At 34.8% G+C, this 21,518-nt stretch overlaps 1 pseudogene; it reads left to right on the top strand.

Moving 5' to 3' along the window:
* The first annotated feature begins 1,061 nt into the window (after positions 1 to 1,061).
* On the top strand, positions 1,062 to 1,563 carry LOC149563752 (peroxisomal 2,4-dienoyl-CoA reductase [(3E)-enoyl-CoA-producing] pseudogene; annotated as a pseudogene).
* Positions 1,564 to 21,518: the final 19,955 nt, after the last annotated feature.

Genomic DNA, 21,518 nt, shown 5'->3' on the forward strand with positions numbered 1-21,518 from the left:
TTTCATACAAGAATTTAAGCTTTTGTCCCTCCTGTTACTTTTATCATACTATACTATATCTATTACATTAGCTAATTGTAGACAAATTTCTATACTGATCGGATGGTATGAATTGCAAATAACTACAAGAAAAGGGGGTACAATTAGCACACAAGCACCTTTAGTCATCTAGTAGTAGGAGGAAAGGATGTATAATCCATTACATTTACAATTTCACCCTCTTTCTTGGGTCATATATTATATTCATGAGTCAATGGGTTTGACTCAAAAAATGTACAGTTGAATCGTGATAGCAATATCACAATTTGACTTGCTGTGGAAAATATCTTAGGCTTATCTATTGATGAGCTCAAGGGGCTTTCTAATGAATGGTTCATAAGGCACAACACTTGTTGTAGGTTTTGCAAATGGGATTCCAAGTAGAGTGGTTTAAACCATGGAGGAAACTCCATAGTTAAGCCTTCTTGAGCTGGAGTAGTACTGGAATTGTTGAGCCTTTGAGAAAGTCGTGGTGCTTCATCTTTGTGAGCACTCCCTCGATGTAATTCCTTCAAACAAAGAGTAGCACAAGAAATTCATTAAGTTTTGACATAATCTGTACAATATTTATTAATTATTTTGCATTATAGTCTTTCACAATTATTATCTTGAATGTGGATGATCTAATGAGGGTATTGAAACCTGTGGATGAGAAATGACTGAGTGCTTCATGGGAGCACACATAGGGAGACTACAACTTGAGTATTTGCCATTGTCTAAGCACGCATGTTGTTGATTAGTTATGCTGTGGAAAATGACGGGGAAAGAAATTCAAACTGGTTTCCTAACGAGGTTGAGTGATTTATTGAAGTTGCTTTGACATTGATGTTTTGCGTAATAGTGCCAAGTCACTTGGATGTTTGAATTGATCTCTCTGTTGAAGCATAATTTCTTAAGGACTTGTTTTTGAAGGGTGTAGATGACTCATACTTTTTAGTTCATTATGACGTATGTCAATGGAGGAAGTGCTAAGTTTTTGTCAACTCTTTTCAGATGTTTTAGCTTTTCTCCCTAATTGTAGCATGAAGTTAGATAAATTACATGTGGTTGCAGTACTAGATATTGATGTTGTTGGCACATTTACAATGAGTCAAGCAGCATTGAAGTATTTGAGGGAAGGTGGAATTGGAAAGCCTCCTTCAGAGGCTGGTGTTATTTTAAAATTAAGTGCTACAATACAGTACCTCAGCTTTCTGGTATCAAATTCATGTCTCTACTGCAAAGGTTCATTTTTAATCATTATATTCTTCTTGGATTAAGATTTGAATTAACTATTTAATAAATTTAAATGTTTCAGCATAAACATGAGAGTCATTTTACTTACATAATAATTTAAACAAGTTATCTAGCAAAGTTTTTTTTTGTTTACATGCAGCTGTTGATAGTCTTACAAGATCTATGGCTTTAGAGTGGGGGACAGATTATGGAATATGTGTAAATGGTATTGCATCTGGTCCAATTGAAGATATTCCTAGTCATGTTGTAAATGACTCGGGGAGCCGGCCTAGCGATCTAACATGGTGAGTGGGCTTAAAGTGGAAACTTGGTGGGGCAAGTTGGCAAGCTAACTTAGCGAGGCCACTTAGAGATGCAACATAGCGAGCTGACTTGGTGAGCAAGCTTGATGAGCGGACCTAAAGACTGACCTTGATGAGGCACTTTGGTGGGGTGACTTGATGACCAAACTCAAAGAGTCAACTTGGCGAGCATACTTGAACAGTCAACTTGGTGGGGCAAGTTGGCAAGCCGACTTAGCGAGTCCACTTGGTGAGGCGAGAGGTGAGTCAACTTGGTGCGGTGACTTGGCGAGCTGACTTGGTGAGTAGACTTAAAGACTAACCTTGATGAGGTGCTTTGGTGGGGTGACTTGATGAGCAAACTTAAAGAGTCAACTTTGTGAGCATACTCGAACAATCGACTTGGTGACATGACTTGGTGGGCTAGCTTGGCGAGCTGACCTGGCATGCGTACTTGAATAGTAGACTTGGTGAGCTGACTGAAAGAGTAAACTCATTGAGGTGATTGGGTGGGAGTGACTTGGCGAGTTGACTTGGAGAGTTGACCTAGGGGATGGGCTTGGTGAGAAAACTTAAAGAGTCAACTTGGTGAGTGCACTTGAATTGTCGGCTTGGCAAGTAGACTTGGGGACTTGGTGGGACATGTGGGCAAGCCAACTTGGTGAGGCAACTTGGTGACATAAATTGGTGGGCCAGCTTGGCGAGCTGACCTTAAAGAGTCAACTTTGTGAGTGTACTCGAACAATCAACTTGGTGACATGACTTGGTGGGCTTGGCGAGTTGACCTGGCATGTGTACTTGAATAGTAGACTTGGTGAGCTGACTTAAAGAGTCAACTCGTTGAGGTGACTCAATGGGGGTGACTTGGTGGGCTGACTTGGAGAGTTGACCTAGGGGGCAGACTTGGTGAACGAACTTAAAGAGTTGACTTGGTGAGCGTACTTGAATTGTCAGCTTGGCGAGCTGACTATGGGAGTCAGCCTGGCAAGCTGATATGGCGAGTCGACTTAAAGTGGCAACTTGGTGGTGCAAGTTGGTGAGATCACTTATCAAGGCCACTTCGTGAGGTGACTTTGCGAAGTGACTTGGTGAGCCGACCTACTAAGTGTACTTAAAGACTGACCTTGATGAGGCACTTTGGTTGGGTTTCTTGATGAGAAAACTTAAAGTGTCAACTTGGCGTGCCAACCAAGTGAGTTTACATGGTGAGCGAGCTTAGAGAAGCAACTCTATTGGGCAACTTCGTAAGCACACTAAGTGAGCCCACTTGCTGGGGCAAGGTGGTAAAACCACTGGGTGAGTCAACTTCATGAGCTAACTTAATGAGTCAACTTGTTGAGGTGACTGGGTGGGGGTGACTTGGTGAGTTGACCTGGAGAGTTGGCCTAAGGGGCAAACTTGGTGAGCGAACTTAGAGAGTCAACTTGGTGAGCATACTTCAATTTTCAGCTTGGTGAGCTGACTTGGGGAGTCGGCCTGGCGATCTAACATGGTGAGTGGGCTTAAAGTGGCAACTTGGTGGGGCAAGTTGGAAAGCCGTCTTAGTGAGGCCACTTAGAGACGTGACATGGCGAGCTAACTTGGTGAGCAAGCTCAATGAGCAAACCTAAAGACTGACCTTGATGAGGCACTTTGGTGGGGTGACTTGATGACCGAACTCAAAGAGTCAACTTGGCGAGCATACTTGCACTAGTGCATTTGGGTTCATTTTTTGACCTTCACTGATCAAATATTTGACCCAATTTGACCAACCCATTGGTCAAAAATTTTTTGGTCAAAATTTTGACCAACTCACTAATACATGATTTGTCTCAATCATATAATTAATTATATATTTTTCATATTAGTTACTGTCAATGTTTTTCAGGCATTCTATAAAACAGTTCACATGCCTTGCATATGATATGACATTTTGCATGCATCTTGCACTCTCTCTCATCTGGCTAATGATGGATTACGTAGATTGATCTGAAACCATGATGCTAAAAAACACACAATCAAATCCAAAATGAACTTGCACTACAAATGGATTGTGGAAATCTGATATTGGTAAAATTGCATGCATGTCTACTAGGACAATCACAACTTCAACATATATTTGTCCTGGTAGACATGCATGCAAAATTAACAATATCAGATTTCCACAATCCATTTGTAATGCAAGTTCATTTTGGATTTGATTGTGTGTGTTTTTTAGCATCATGGTTTCAGATCACTCTCCGTAATCCATCATCAACCAGATGAGAGAGTGCAGGATGCATGCAAAATGTCATATCATACGCAAGGCATGTGACTATTTTATAGAATGCCTGAAAAAAATTTACACCTACCTGTTGGTAGAAATTTCTACCTTCATTGGTCAAAATTTCTACCTTCATTGGTCAAAATTTTTGACCTTCATTGGTCAAAATTTCTACCTTCATTGGTCAAAATTTTTGACCTTCATTGGTTGAAATTTTTGACCTTCATTGGTCAAAATTTTTACCTTCATTGGTCAAAATTTTTGACCTTCATTGGTAGAAATTTTTGACCTTCATTGGTCAAAATTTTTACCTTCATTGGTCAAAATTTTTGACCTTCATTGGTAGAAATTTTTGACCTTCATTGGTCGAAATTTCTACCTTTATTGGTCAAAATTTCCACCTTTATTGGTCAAAATTTTTTTTTTCATTGGTCAAAATTTCTACCTTTATTGGTCAAAATTTTCTACCTTTATTGGTTGAAATTTTGACCAATTCTTGGTAGAACTTGCACCATGGCTATGGAGGTTTTTCGACCAACGTATTGGTCAAAATTTCGACCAACCAGAAGGTTGGTCAAAATTTTGACCGAAAAAATTCCGACCAATGGGTTGGTCGAATTTGGTCGAAGTTTGGTCAAAAATTGGGTCAAAATTTTGACCAATAATGGTCGAAAAATGGTCTCAAATGTACTAGTGGGACCAAACTTCTTCATTTTTAGCTTACTATATGTTCTAATAGGAAATCTTCCTTTCTTCAAATGAACCATCACCTCATCACCAACTTAAAAAATATGATGTCTTCTAGACTTATCAACATTCTCCTTCTACTTTTTATTGCTTTGTTCCAACCTCAACTTCACTTCCTTTTGCAAAGACTTCATAAAATTAGAAAAAGCTTCTCCTTCAACACTTCTCTTCTCTTCACCAAAAACATCCCTCAAATATGATATACCTCTAGGTTGCATTCTACTAACAATCTCAAAAGGTTTTTTTCCTATGCTCCTATACATAGAATTATTACATGCAAACTCAACTTGTGCCAACACCATATCCCAATTACTTGACTTATCTGCAACTAAACATCTCAAGAAATTACCCAAACTTGTATTCACAACCTTTGCTTGTCCATCTATTTGTGGATGCAATGTAGAACTAAACTTCAACTTAGTACCCATATTCTTCCACAAATTTCTCCAAAAGTAACCAACAAACATACTATCTCCATCATAAATAATACTTTTTGGTAATCCATGAAATATAACAATCTCTTTGAAGAAAATCTTAGCAACATGCACAACATATGATGTCTTTTTACATGGTATGAAATATTTCATTTTAGAAAATCTATCCACAACACCAAATATGAAATCATACCCTCTTGCTGTCTTAGGTAATCTAAGAACAAAATCCATATTGGTGTCACTCCAAGGCTTCTTAGGAACATAAATAGGTGTATACAATTCAATATTATGACTTACTCCTTTTAAAACTTGACAAATTCTACGACTCCTTGCAGATTTTTGAACATCCTTATACATATTTGGGCAATAGTACTTATTCTTAAGAAAAATTAATGTCTTATCAATTCCAAAATGTCCAACCAACCCATCATAATACTTTTCCTTAATCAAATTAACCTTCATAGAATTTCTTGGTATACACAACTGAATTCGTTTGAACACCCTACCTTATTGAATGAAATACTCATCAAACTTACTTATCTAACTTGATAGATTTGGTTCTCTACACTCTCTCTATGCTTCAAAAAAATCAGGGTTAGTATCATACAACTCCTTCATAATCAAAACCAAGAACTTCGACCTTTATCTTAGTTAAAAAAGAACATCTTCTACTCAATGCATTTGTAATTCAGTTAGACTCCACTCTTATGCTTTATCACAAAAATGTAAAACTTTACAAATATTCAATCCACTTCACATGTCTCTGATTTAACTTATGTTGACTTAGCAAATAGTGTAAAGCTTTATGATCAATATACAACACAAACTCCTTAGGAATCAAATAATTTTTCCTCTTCTTCATGGCTTGGATAATAGGATAAAACTCTTGATCATATACATGATATTTCCTTTTAGGATCATTCAACTTCTCACTAAAGAAATCAACATGTTTATCTTCTTGTCTTAACATAGCTCCTATTGTACTACCACATGCACCACATTCAACATGAAATCCCTTATTGAAATCAAGCAAAGTTGATATAGGCAACTCAACAAAATTTTGTTTCAAAGTCTCAAAACTCTTACCAACCCCATGTGTCCCTTAAAATCCTTTTAATCTCCTCTCATTGTCTTACTCATAGCATTACAAATAGAACTAAAATTCTTTATAAACTATTTGTAGACACTAGACAGACCATGAAATGATCTTACCTCACCCACATTATTAGGTGTAGTTCATTCCAAAATTTCTTTAACCTTCTTAGGATCCATTCTCAAATCATCAACTGAAATCACAAATCTCAAATACACAATCTCCTCTTGCATAAAGGAACACTTTTTCTAATTAATTAACAACTTCTCCTCTTTCAATCTCTATAATACTTTCCTAACATACTCAAGATGTTCTTCCTTAGTATTACTAAATATCAAAATATCATCTAAATAAATAATCACAAAGTTACCCAAGAATCTCATGTGAACTTCATTTATCAACCTCATGAAAGTACTAGGTGCTTTATTCAAACCAAAAGGGATAACCAACCATTCATACAAACCATCTATTATTTTGAAATAACTCTTCCATTCATCACCTTCTTTGATTCTGATTTGATGAAAAACACTCTTCAAATCAATATTGGTAAACTACTTTGCTCCACTCAAACAATCCATTATGTCATCTATCCTAGACATAGGAAACCTATTTTTGACTGTGATCTTGTTAATAGCTCTAAAATTAGTACACATTCTCCATTCTCCATTCTTAGGTTTCAATACAATGGGTACAACACATGGACTCAAAATTTCTCTGATCAAACCTTTCTACAAAAATTCTTGAACTTGTCTATTAAGTTCTTCATGTTCAATAGGTATCAATCTATATGGTGCTTTATTCATAAAACTGGCTCTAAGAATAAGCTCCATGTTAGAATTCTTTAGAATAACTGAGAGTGGGGGGGGGGGGGGGGTGGTGAATTAGTTATCCAAGGTCCAAATGCCCTATTAATACTTTTTCACTACTTTTAATGAATCCATACACTTTTCAGCCATCCAAACTTTTAAATAAACCATATTAGCAAGTTACAGTAAATCAACATGCAAATATAAAACATGCAAGATCAACACATGATACAATAATTTACGTGGAAACTCAATTTGGGAAAAACCACCCGTAACATGCTACTTGATTCTCACTCTTCTGAAGTGATGCCCTATTAAAAGCCTGCCTTGTTAAAAGCTTACAACACACTATTAAATATGACCTTGTTAGAGGATTTCACCAAACTATTAGGAATGGGCCTGGTTAAAGGACTTTAGAACATTCATTTAGAATGTCACCCTATTAAAAGATTTAACTCATGGCTATTAAACCAACCTAAGTCCATAGGTTTAAACCTTACTGTTACAATTGCTAGAAAGTAACGATAATGGTATTTTGATATGATATAACTTATAACATACTTTGCAGATTTCAGATTACATTTTTAGTTCAATCCTAATGCTTGGCTTCAATCACTTCAGCTCTGACTGCTTGACTTCTTCTCAAGCTTCGTCTCCTTGAGTCTTCTAACTCATTGTACCAATGCATCCATATCAGGGGTCTTCTTATTGAAACAGAGTTACTATGCTCTATTATCTCCTTAGCACCTCCTTCAACATTTCATGCTTTCATGCTTGACCGCCTCTCTCACTTTTTTCATTAACTTATGACTCCTTAAATAGAAATATGATTTTCCTTTATTGCTCATTTCTCCCTCTCCAATTTTAGGGTTTCAAATGGATTAGATAGGATACAATGTATCTACCTCATATCTTGTTCTTATCTTCAAACATCATCAGTTGTATTATTAAAAACATTTTACATGGTGTTCTGTGCCACCAGCTCATCATTCTTATCTTCCATTTTAATTCAAAAACTTCTAGATAACAACCTTGTCAGCTTAGATCTGGCAAATCTTCAATTTTAAAAATAATGCAGCAACTCGGCATTATTGATTTACTGGTGCTCACCATCGCTGTGTTACTTGACACTATTGGTTTTATTGGTGTTCAGCATCTTTGTGTTACTCGGCACTATTGGTTTTACTGGTGCTCGACATCTCTATGTTACTCGGCACCTATCTTTGCTCGGCACTTGATATCACTTGGCACTTGAACTTGCTCGGCACTTGAAGTTTACTCAGCACTTGAACTTGCTCGACACTTGAAGTTTACTCGACACTTGAACTTGCTCGACACTTGAAGTTTACTCAGCACTTACTAAGAATTCGCTCAACACATACTAGCTTACTCGGCTCCTTCTCTCTAATGAACTAGGTTGAGCTTTACAAATGTCTTAGCTAAAACCTTACATCTTTGATATGTTTCAGTGTGCCCATTCTCTGTATCTTATAGTATGTCATCAAATACACTTTTTCATCAATGGCTTAGTTGATCCTTGTACTTCATTACAACATCATAACTTCAACCTTTCTCTAGGTGTTCTAGTTACATCTTATTGATTGACTCCTCCTTGACAATCAACTAATTGATAGTATTTGGATCACTAAAGCAATTGTCATTCCTGCAAGTAGCAAGTTTGACATCAATGATAAAACAATGATTGAGAACATTCTTTACTAGTTTCATATATCATTCCAAACAATTTTTTTTATGATCATTTCAATAATTTCCAACAATCTCCCTCTTTGGCATTGATGGCAAACCAAACTGATCAATTGATCAACTTATTTACCACCAAGATTGTATACGTTGACTGCTATATTTCTTTGCTGCTGCATCTTTTACTACTGATCTCATATATCTCCCTATTTCATATATATCTCCCTCTTTCTTATATATTGATAAGGTTTCTACAAATTTCTCCCTCTTTGACATAAATGCCAAAGATGTAGCATCTTTATCATGCTAAATATGAGCTTTGGCTTCTTGTTGTTTTCTCCCTCTGTCACCATGCTTGTGACTGATTTGGAGTTTTTGCTCCTGCTGTCATCCTCTGCATCACTCTTTTGATATTTCAATGATTTGTTTCTGTTGATGCAGGGTATCATCCTTGTTGGTTTAAACTACTTGAGTTAGGGGTATTACCCCCAACTTTCTTATAAGATATTCATAAGCATCCTTGGAAAATGGTTTGGTGAAGATATGTACAGTTTGTTCCTTTGTGTGAATGTATATCAACTTCACTTGTTTATCTTCTACCAATTCTCTAACATAATGATACTTGATTGCGATATGCTTGATTTTTGCATGCATCATTGGATTTTTGGATATGTTTATAGCACTTGTATTATCACAATATAATATCACAGGTTTTGTTACCTCTTTTTTCATTCCTTTCAATAGATGTGTGAGCCATACAATGTTTGTGCAATTGACTGCAGCTGCTACATATTTTGACTCTGCAGTGGACTAGGATGTACATGTTTGTTTCTTGCTAGTCCAGGTAACTAGCCTTTTGCCTAGAAATAATGCACCTCCACTTGTTCTTTTTCTATCATCAATGTTGCCTCCCCAGTCTGCATTTGTATATGCATTGAGCTCAAATTTTTCATTCTTTTTGTAGTATAGACCAAAGTTATCAGTTCTTTTAAGATATCTCATTATTCTTTTTACTGCTATGAGATGATTTTCTTTGGGATTAGCAGAGAATCTGGCTACTATTCCAACTGCTAATGCTGTGTCTAGTCTACTATGTACAACATATTGTAGTTTTTCAATCATGGATCTGTACATTGTTTGATTGACTTCAGTTGATTCATCATTTTTGGATAGCTTATTTCCTATTGCCATTGGTGTGCTGACTAGTTTGGATTCCTCCAATCCGAACATTTTAAGAATCTCTTTGATGTACTTTGATTGTGTCACAAATATACCATGTTTGAGTTGATGTACTTGCAATCCAACAAAGAATTTGATTTCTCCAAACATAGACATCTCAAATTCATGTTTCATTTTGTCAGCAAAGCCTTTGCAAAGCACTTCCTTTCCACCAAACACTATGTCACCCACAAAGATTTTAGATACAATAATGTCTTTACCTTCTTCTACTTTGATGTACATGTTGCTATTATCATCAGTTCTTTCAAATCCAATTTGCACTAGATACTTGTGAAGTCTCTCATACCATGCTCTAGGTGCTTGTTTCAAACAATAGAGTGCTTTATGTAGCTTACACACCATATCCCTGTTGTTTTCATCAACATATCCTTTATGTAGCTTACACACCATATCCATTTAAGAAAGCAGATTTTACATTCATCTGATAGACTTTAAAATCTTTGTAGGCAGCATATGCAAGTAAAGTTCTTACTCCTTCCATTCTAGCAACAAGGGAAAATGTTTCCCCATAGTCTATTCCTTCTTCTTGAGCATAACCCTTGCATACTAGTCTAGCTTTGTTTTTGGCAATCTCACCATTCTCATCTAGCTTGTTTCTGAATACCCACTTGGTGCCAATCACATTCTTGTCAGTTGGTTTGGGAACCAAACTCCAGGTTTTGTTTTTCTTTATTTGATCAATTTCTTCTTCCATAGCTTTACACCAGTTATCATCTTGTAATGTACCATATACTGTCTTGGGTTCAGATTTTCTGATTAGACATGATTCATGTCTTAGTCTGTTCCTTGTCATTGGTCTTGCATTTTTGTAACCAATTATCTGTTCAGCAGGGTGATGTCTTTTTACATATTTGGATAATCTTGGCTCTGTCTTTGTTTCCATGTTTGATCTTTCGGATTCAGGATCACTATGCACTTTGTTGTCAGGTTGTTCTTCATCATGTGTACTGTCTTTAGAATCAGATTGTGCATTTTCTTCATTCTACAAATCGACTTCTGAATGCAACTCGGCATTCACTAGTTGTGACTTGGCTGAAACTGATACTTGTTGTTGATTTTCAATTTGATTGACATCATCCTCATCAACAGTCATTCCTTCATAAGAATACACAAAGGTTCTGTACTCTTCCATTTTCTTTGGTACTTCAGCTTGGACTTCTGTGTGCTCATCAAAATTTACATTTGCACTTTCCACAATTTTGTTAGTGTTAATATTCAAACACTTATATGCCTTACTTCTAGTGGAGTAACCAAGAAATATACCTTCATCACTTTTTGCATCAAATTTTCCATTTCTAGCATCTTTAAGGATAAAGCATTTGCAACCAAACACTTTGAAATGTTTTACATTGGGTGAGTGACCATACCATAATTCAAAAGGTGTTGTATATGTACCTTTCTTGACTTGTACTCAGTTCAGTGTATGAATAGCTACACTTACAGCTTCTCTCTAGTATTTTAGAGCAACAGTCTTTTCCATCATTAGTTTTCTGGCACAGTCAATCACATATCTATTTCTTCTTTCAGCAATTCCATTCTGTGGAGGAGTTCTAGGAGCTGACATTTGTCTTTTAATTCCTTTATCATTACAAAATATCTCGAATTCATTTGATGTGAATTCACCACCTCTGTCTGATCTTAGGCATTTCAAGCTTTTTCCTGTTTCCTTTTCAACTCTAGCCACATACCACTTAAACATTTGAAAAGCATTAGATTTTTGTTTTAAGAAAATAAAAGTCATCATCTTGGAATAGTCATCAACAAACAACATTATGTATTTATCTCCTCTATAGCTTTGTACTTCCATTGGACCACATAAGTCAGTATGAACTAATTCAAGTACTTCTTTAGATGTATAGTTTTTTCTCTTGAAACTTGACTTAGTCATCTTTCCTAGCTGACATTGTTTGCACATGATATTATCAGGCTTCTTCAATTTTGGTAAACCTTTGACTTTCTTCATTTTACTGATGTTGATCAAATTGTCAAAGTTGACATGACATAATCTTCTATGCCATAACCATTCATCATCAAATTTTGCAATAAAACAAGAAACATCATCCATATCAAGGTAAAATAGATTACTCTTTGTTTGATCTCCTTTTCCTATCAGTACCATCAGTATCATAGATTTTTGCAGTTTTGTTTCCAAATCCCACTTTGCATCCTATATTGCCTAACTGTGAGACACTTTGTAAATTGTAGTTTAATCCTTCAACATAGTATGCATTATCACATGAAATTTGTTCTGTGAGCTTAATAGAACCTTTTCCTTTGATTTGACATGGAGCATCATTACCAAATCTAACACTATTTCCATCATACTGAGTAAAGTTAAAAAACTTACTTTTATCTCCTATCATGTGATGTAAGCATCCACTATCTATGATCCACCTATCATTCTTGTTCATACATGTTACTAGTGCTGTGGGTTCTTCTTCATCAAATTGATCCTTCATGGTTACATAAAAAACTTCATCATCATTTTCATCAGAATTTTCTTCAACAATGTAACCCTTCTTACCTTTTTCTTTGTAATCTCTTTTGTCATCATCTCTTCTAAATTTTTTTTTGTTGCCTTCCTTGTAATCCTTTTTCTGTGTACACCTGGTAGCAATATGACCTACTTCATTGCAATTGAAACAAATGATAGGCATCTTACCTTTGAATTTTCCTTTACCTCTATGAAATCTTCTAGCAAGCAATGCTTCCAATTGTTCCACATCTTCCTCATCAGTGCTACTATCACTGGATACATACTTCATTTTTCTTCCTTTCTTTGATTTCACCTGTTCAGCATCTTTCAGTGATAACTTTGCCTTAAAGGTAGATTCAACATTCTCTTGTCTATGGTTGTCAAAATTAGATAACTCAAATGCAGTGAGTCTACCTATTATTCCTTCAAAACTTAGATTGTTTCCTAGTATACATCTTAGCTCTTGTATTGCTGATACTCTAATAGCATAGATAAGAAGCAAGGTTCTTAAGAACTTACTATTAACAATATCTTCATCCAATTGACCACTCAAGCATCTTATTGCACTTACCACTTCCTTTATTCTTGCACCATACTGAGCAACGTTCTCATTTTCCTCCATTTTCATGTCATCAAACTTTCCTCTGAGACTTTCTCTTTTTGCTCTTTGTACATTCTGATCTCCTCCATAGATGTTTGATAGGGCTTTCCACATTTTGAATGTAGTATCACATCCTTTGATATCATCAAATTCAGCATAGCTGAGTGCAGAGGCAATTTCTAGCATTGTCTGATTGTGTTCTTGCTTGTTTTTCATATCTTCTGCAGTAGGAGCACCTGTTGGATCTACATGTTTAGTGACAATTGAATTTTGGGCATAATCTCCTACAGATCCAAGATGTAGCTTCATCAAGCTTTTCCATGCAACAAATTTGTCTTTATTGAGCTTGGGAACTTCTCTCTTAGGCATTTTGATCTTTTTTGCTTATAGTTCCTTTAAACTAAGTCAGTAGTAAGGCTCTAATATCAATTGTTAGAATTCTTTAGAATAACTGGGGGGGGGGGGGGGGGGGGGGGTGAATCAGTTATCCAAGGTCCAAATGCCCTATTAATACTTTTGCACTACTTTTAATGAATCCATACACTTTTCATCCATCCAAACTTTTAAATCAACCATATTAGCAAGTTACAGTAAATCAACATGCAAAGATAAAACATGCAAGATCAACACATGACACAATGATTTATGTGGAAACCCAATTTGGGAAAAACCACCAGTAACATGCTACTTGATTCTCACTCTTCTAAAGTGATGCCCTGTTAAAAGCTTGCCTTGTTAAAGGCTTACAACACACTGTTAAATGTAACCTTGTTAGAGGATTTCACCAAATTGTTAGGAATGGGCCTGGTTAAAGGACTTTAGAACATTCACTTGGAATATCACCCTGTTAAAGGATTTATCTCATGGCTATTAAAACAACCTAAGTCCGTAGGATTTAAACTTTACTATTACAATTGCTAGAAAGTAATGATAATGGTCTTTTGATCTGATATAACTTACAACATACTTTGCAGATTTCAGATCACATTTTTAGTTCAATCCTAATGCTTGGCTTCAATCACTTTAGCTCTGACTGCTTGACTTCTTCTCAAGCTTTGTCTCCTTGAGTCTTCTAACTCATTGTACCAATGCATCCATATCAGGGGTCTTCTTATTGAAACAGAGTTACTATGCTCTATTATCTCCTTAGCACCTCCTTCAACATTTCATGCTTTCATGCTTGACCGCCTCTCTCACTTTTTTCATTAACTTATGAATCCTTAAATAGAAATCTGATTTGCCTTCGCTGCTCATTTCTCCCTCTCCAATTTTAGGATTTCGAATGGATTAGATAGGATATAATGTATCTACCTCATATCTTGTTCTTATCTTCAAACTTTGTCAGTTGTATTCTTAAAAATTTTTTACATGGTGTTCTGTGCCACCAGCTCATCATTCTTATCTTCCATTTTAATTCACAAACTTCTAGATAACAACCTTGTCAGCTTAGATCTGGCAAATCTTTGATTTTCAAAATAATGCAGCAACTCGGCATTATTGATTTACTGGTGCTCAGCATCTCTGTGTTACTCGGCACTATTGGTTTTACTAGTGCTCGACATCTCTGTGTTACTCGACACTATTGGTTTTACTGGTGCTCAGCATCTTTGTGTTACTTGGCACCTATCTCTGCTCGACATTCGATATCACTCGACACTTGAACTTGCTCGGCGCTTGAAGTTTACTCAACACTTGAACTTTCTCGGCTCTTGAAGTTTACTCGACACTTACTAGGAATTTGGTCAGCACATACTAGCTTGCTTGGCTCCTTCTCTCTAATGAACTAGGTTGAGCTTTACAACTTTCTTAGCTAAAACCTTACATCTTTGATATGTTTCAGTGTGCCCATTCTTTGTATCTTATAGTATGTCATCAAATACACTTTTTCATCAATGGCTTAGTTGATCCTTGTACTTCATTACAACATCATAAATTCAACCTTTCTCTAGGTGTTCTAGTTACATCTTATTGATTGCCTCCTCCTTGACAATTAACTAATTGATAGTATTTGGATCACTAAAGCAATTGTCATTCCTACAAGTAGTAAGTTTGACATCAACGATAAAACAATGATTGAGAACATTCTTTACCAGTTCCATATATCATTCCAACAACTTTTCTTATGATCATTTCAATCATTTCCAACACTCCATAAAATGACTATACTTTTTATAGGTGGTAAACCATCAATTTTATCTTTTGCAACAATCTCCTTATACTCATTCAACAAGTTTTCAATTTCTATTGGCACTCAGCTAGAATGAGCAGTTTTTGCTATCACTCGACCTCTATGATTTTTTCCTACTCAGTCATTATCTACTTCTCAGTCATTACTATACTTTATAACTTGGCCATTATTACTATTAATCAAACCCCTAGGAATTATAGAAAACTAGACTTGGTTCTTTTTCATTTCCTTCTCAAATTGCTTTCCACTAACCATGCAAAGTCTTGCAATAATATAGTTGATCTCATCAAGAGAATCGATCAAAGGAATTCACGTGTCCATAAATCAATTTTTCCAAATAGTGTATTGGTTCAATCTTCCATCATATATATCATGCTTATCATATTGCCAAGGTCTACCCAACAAAATATGACAACAATCCATAGGCATAATATCACATAGAACTTCATTAGAGTAATATCCAATCTTTAATTTTGCAACAAATTGTTCACTTACCAATATCTTATGCTCATCTTTGATCTATGAAACATGATAGGGTTTAGGATACTTCATCCTCTACAACTACAACTTTATAACCAACTCCTTTGAAGCAAATTTTTTTGAACTTCCACTATCAATGATCACTTTGCAACATTTCCCAACTATCTTACGTTTGGTCTTGAAAAGACTTCTCCTATGAATAGTTTCTTTATCCACAATGTTCACACTAGATAGATTTATTCTCACCATTAAATTTTCTCCAACCTTAGGACCACTCTGAGGGTGACTAGTTTCACCTTGTATCATAGTATTTTTTCTACCACTTTCATTTTCACTATAGTATCTACATTCAAAGGACCTATGCCCTTCTTTTCCACATTTTAAATAATTACCAAAAAATTCTCCTCTAGAATAAGAATTATCTCTTCCTCAGTATGAACTAGTACCTCCTTGATAAGAATTAGCTCCTTTCTACTTGATCTTTCCTTTCTAATCAAATTTCCATTCAGATTTACCATTACCTTGTGTAGAATTGTAACCTTCAACATATGACTACCTCTTCCTCTCTAGAATCTACCACCTCTACCTCCCTATCTTTGTTCATGCTTCTTTGTTAAGATCTCCTCAACTTGTAGGGCATATTGATATGCTTCTTCCACACATTCCAATTTCACAAAACTTATTTCATCTTGAATTATAGATCTCAATCCATCTAGGTACCTTGCACCTTTCTCAACCTCATCATCCACATGTCTAGATCTGATGTCTATTCTATATAATTCCTCAGTATACTCCTCATAGTCATGTCCTATTATCTCAAATTTGCATCTTTCTCAACAAGATAACTTGGTAATCAACAGGAATGAACATTTGCTTCACCTTGTTCACCATTTTCAACCAGGTCCTGATCTTCTCCTTTCCTCTTCTTTGTCTACTAGTTTATAAATTCTCCCACCATAGTGAGGCATGACCTTTTAACCTAGTGACTACAATCTTAATCTTCCTATTATCAAAAGTGCCTTCAAACTCAAAGAACTTCTCCATATTAGATATCCAATCCAACATGGCATTGGTGTCCAATTTCCCATTATAAGGAAAAACTTCCACAACATGCTTTGAATGTTCCCTAGATAACACTCTCAACAATATTTCCTCATCCTGATCTTCTTCAATTTCTAGTTTAGGGTTTGTTGCCATTGCTTCATGATCAATCACATCATCAAGATGCTCTCCTCTCCTCTGGGCAGTCTCCATAATATCTAATCTAGCTTTAATTTGTCTCAACATGTCTATAATAGCAGTGTAAACATTTCCTCTATCTTGAACCACATTTACAAATAGGTTGTAACCCTCTACAAGTTATAGGTCAAATCCATAGATCTTCCATCTTACAACCAAATTCAACTTAGGGTTATTCATGATCCAATCTCCACAAGAATAAACCTCTAGCTTTGATGCCACTTGACTCAAGGAGGGATTTAGAAAGCTAGGGCCAAGACACACCTAACTATCCAACCACCTTGCTGAGTAAACACAATAGAAGAAAACAATATAAAGAGCAACACTAAGGAGAGAGGAACTACAATATTTTATTGATTCATCTAATTATCAACATACATGCCCAACTATAAAGTTTTCTAGGTTATGACCAATACAAAGATATAACTTTAAGATCCACGATCCAACTCTAAACTCGCTCTTCCTAGAACACCTACTCTCTACTATCTAAGTGATGCTTAACCTAAATTAAACACCCCTATTTATAATTTCCAAAACATCTTATAGAAGATTCTATATTATTACATAGTAGAAGGTTGAACTTACAAATGGTTTTCACACCTCCCAAGACAAGATCCTTAAATTAAATTCATGATCTACATTAAATACATATGTTGGCTCAACTAAGAACCAGTCACAAAAAAACTTGGTCAAAGAAGGAACTGGTCATCAAAAAATATCAGGTTCACTCGACACATGAGGGAACACTAGGCCAACACTTGATAGCTTGATACATGTAGGAACTTGACAACAACTGAACTCGACAGTAATTGGTAGAATGAACAAAGATGAGTAGGATGGCAAAGAAACCCAGGATGTTCCTACATCATAAACACAACTAGTAAAATATGAATATAAATAACATCATCTCTCAACATAAGAGTCTCATCATCATGGAGTTAACTGTAATCATCAACTAAAAGAACATAGTATAACATCATCACAAAAATAATTATAATCATTAGCCAATAGCTCATTAATTATAGTCTTCATCATAAGTAATATCAATATCTATTGACATGATAAAATCTACTCTATATATCAAGGTATTAAATTCTAAATATAACTAAGAAACTAACTTGTTCACATGAAGGTCTAATAGGGTTTAACAATGAAATTGACAATGATAGAAAACATGTGGGTATTACGAAAAACATGACATGTAGCACTCTTCCTACTATTAAGATCCATTGCTAAATATGAATCAACATAGCCTTTTAAAGTGAAATAATAGTCTTCAAAATATAAATAATTATTATTTTTACCTCTTAAATACCTAAGAATCTAGTTTATTGCATTGTGATGCTCTTTTCTAGGATTGTTCATATACATACTCACAACTCCCACTGTATGGACAATATCTGGCCTTGTACACACCATGGGATACATCAATCTTCCAACTACTAAAGACTAAAGGAATCTTATGTATCAAGGCTCATCACTTTATTCAATTCAAAATGACTTGGAAAAGGTGTACTAACTACTTTTACATCTTGTATTTAACAATAATTCAACACTTTTGTAATAACTCTGAGATAATCTAAATGTGTGATTTTTCCTATCCCTAATTATTCTCATACCAAGGATTTTGTTTTTCCACATCCAAATCTTTCATATAAAATGATTGTGCTAATTTATGTTTAACATCATTTATATGTTGTCTATTGTACCCAACAAAAAATATATCATCAACATATATAATAACAAGATAATATCTAGATACAATTACCCAATCTTCTAAATAAAAACAATGATCAAAATGACATCTAAATTGTAACCTTGTTCAACCACAAGACTATCCATTTGAGATGCCATTTTTAGGGTACTTCTTGTAGTCCATACATGCTATTATTCAACTTTCACACTAAATTATCCTCACCTTTGACCTCGTATCCTTGTGGTTGCTCCATATAAATCTTTTCCTTCAAATCTCCATTGAAAAAAACCTATCTTGACATCTAATTGTTCTTTATGCAAATATTTTGCTTCCACAAGACTTAGAATAGTTTTAATTGAAGTAATTTTAACAAGAGAAAACATATTATCAAAATAAATATCTTTTTTTTGTAAAATCTTTTATCACAAGTATAGCCTTGTACCTCTTCTTTCTTCTTTGATCTTCCTTTAACTTGTAAATCTATTTTTCAATTAATTCTCTCTTGCCTTTAATCAATTCAACTAACATGGTTTGATTTTGTATAAAAAAATCCATCTCGTCTTTCTTTCTCGAGTCCCATTTTTTCCTAGTTTCAACCTATGTTGCTTCTATAAAAACTTTTTGATTCACTAGAGTTAATTAATAATACATAATATAATGAATGATAATATCCTTTAGAAACTTATCTTGGAAGATCTTCTTATTGGAGTTTAAGGAACATGTTGTGGTTCTCATTGTTCAATATTTCTATTATTGAGACCACATATGTTGGGATGTCATCAAACACCATGTGTTCCTCTTGTTTCTTATTCCCAATATCCATTCCTTATACATGAACTTTTTATTGAATATGACATGTATATTCATCATGATTTTTATTCTAAAAATCCCATGTTATAACCAAAATCATTAATGTCACGTACCTAATAAAAGTACACTTTTTGAATTTTGCTTCAAACTTTGAATGGTTTTCTATATAATATGGACATACGCTTAATTACCAAAAGTTTTTAGAAGTGAGTAGTTTTCCTTTTTCCTTTTTATGCCTCTTTGGAGTATCTCAATCCAAGGAAATTGAAGACCCTCTATTTATGAACCAATTATATTATCGAAAGAAATAATCAAAGCATCTTGTAAAATATCATCAACTACATTTTCTTGTTATTTTCTTGTTGTCCATATTCTTATTTTCTCTTTCAAGAACAACAATCTTTCCTTAGATGTTAGGTTTCTTTCCATAATGTCAACAATCCACATTACAACATTTGAGGTCAAATTGCAATGATAATTTACAACGGTGGTGCAATTTGTGGTGATTTTCATGTTTTTTTTGCAATTGTCCCTGACACCATCACAATATTGACGTTGGCATCATAATTGTGACACCTACTTGAGTATAAAAAATAAAATAAAATATGACATAAATCATTTGCCATTTGTTTTGATTGTGGAGAGCTGTGTGCAAAAGAGTGTGGAGAGCTACAGACAAGGGTGGAGAGATTTGAACCTTGTTGTGCCCTTGTGATTTGTTCATTTCATTGCTATGATCTCTGCATTTCATTGTCATACCCTTGCTCTGTGATTTTGTTGTTGTGATCTCTGAATTTCATTTCCCTACTCTTGCTTTGTGATTTCTTTGTCATGCCCTTGTGATATCTACATTTTGTTGTTGTGTCCTTGCTCTACAATTTCATTGCCATGCCCTTGCTTTGTGATTTTTTTGCCATGCCATGCCCTTGCTCTACAATTTTGTTCCTATGTTGTGCTCTTGCTTTGCAATTTTGTTTCTATGCCCTAACTTTTTGATTTTCTTCATGGGATATGTAAATGTTCATTTCTTTTCCTCTAAATATGTATATTTAGAGATCCTTTTTAAGGTGCTTATTACATCTTAGCACAAAAAATAAATTGATCTAGCTACATACAAATTCCAAAATCCAAATAACAAAATAATAAAACTCACTCAACCCATGCTAAGTGACTTACCTCAAGGTCCTCCACAAAAATAATGTAGACTAGGAAGAATGGGTAGAGTTCACAAGAAATTTTACAAAAACATACCATAGAAGATATTTTTAGAAAGAAACTAGCCATAACCCAGTTAAATGGGTCTAGTTTTTGATTAGCTAGGTTGATTAAAAAACTTGTAGAAATATCATCATGTTAGGTACAATAAAATAAAAAATTAGCTGCTCCTAGCTAGCAAGATCAAATACAATTTTCCAAGGTGATAAAATTGCTTATGCAAGGAATTGAATAATAACTTCAGTGAAGTGTTGAGTGTAAGGAGTTAAAGAAGCAAGTTATGCTTCTGTGTAAATGTCATAATCACAAGGCTCATTCCCTTGTAGAAGCCTCTACCACAATGAAATTACCTCTAAACCATGCAAAGGATGTTGAAGTGGTTCCCAACCTTGAAACACTCTTATAAGCATTTGATACTTTGGATTGTCGCAGGGAGATTGTGCTAATAATTTAAACACTCTTACAAGAATTTGATTTTGGCTTGTAAATTCTCAATGACACTTGCAAGTGATTCCAATGTCATAGTACCTACCATAATGCTTTTTTGGATTCTATCCACTGGCTCCCATAATATCCTCTACATTGTCTAGCTATTGTTTCTACCATGCAGTCTCTTTCTAAAGACACTCCTTCTCCTTTGCTCTCGTGCCTTAAATTTTGACTATCAAACTTCTGAATACCTACCTATACCTTATATAAAATCAACTTCACATTGTATTGTAACTTTGGCATAGGTGTTTAATCATCGATAGCTTTCATTTCAATATTCAAGTTTTTAAGATTGGTCAACACCCTCACTTGTGGACCTCTCATGTCAAGCACTTTCTATATTGGTTCAACACTGTGTTCTTGCTTTTGTGCTAACAATTATTTAGGTTCATTTTCTTATAAAACATTAATTTTGTTGAACAATTGTAATCCCTTAGAAAGTGCATTGTTGTTTTCAAGTATGTATGTATATATGTATTTATGTATATTTATATATGTATGTATAT

Source organism: Cupressus sempervirens, chromosome 4 (assembly GCF_028749045.1).
Source record: "Cupressus sempervirens isolate cs-2001-9-10 chromosome 4, ASM2874904v1, whole genome shotgun sequence".
NCBI lineage: Eukaryota > Viridiplantae > Streptophyta > Pinopsida > Cupressales > Cupressaceae > Cupressus > Cupressus sempervirens.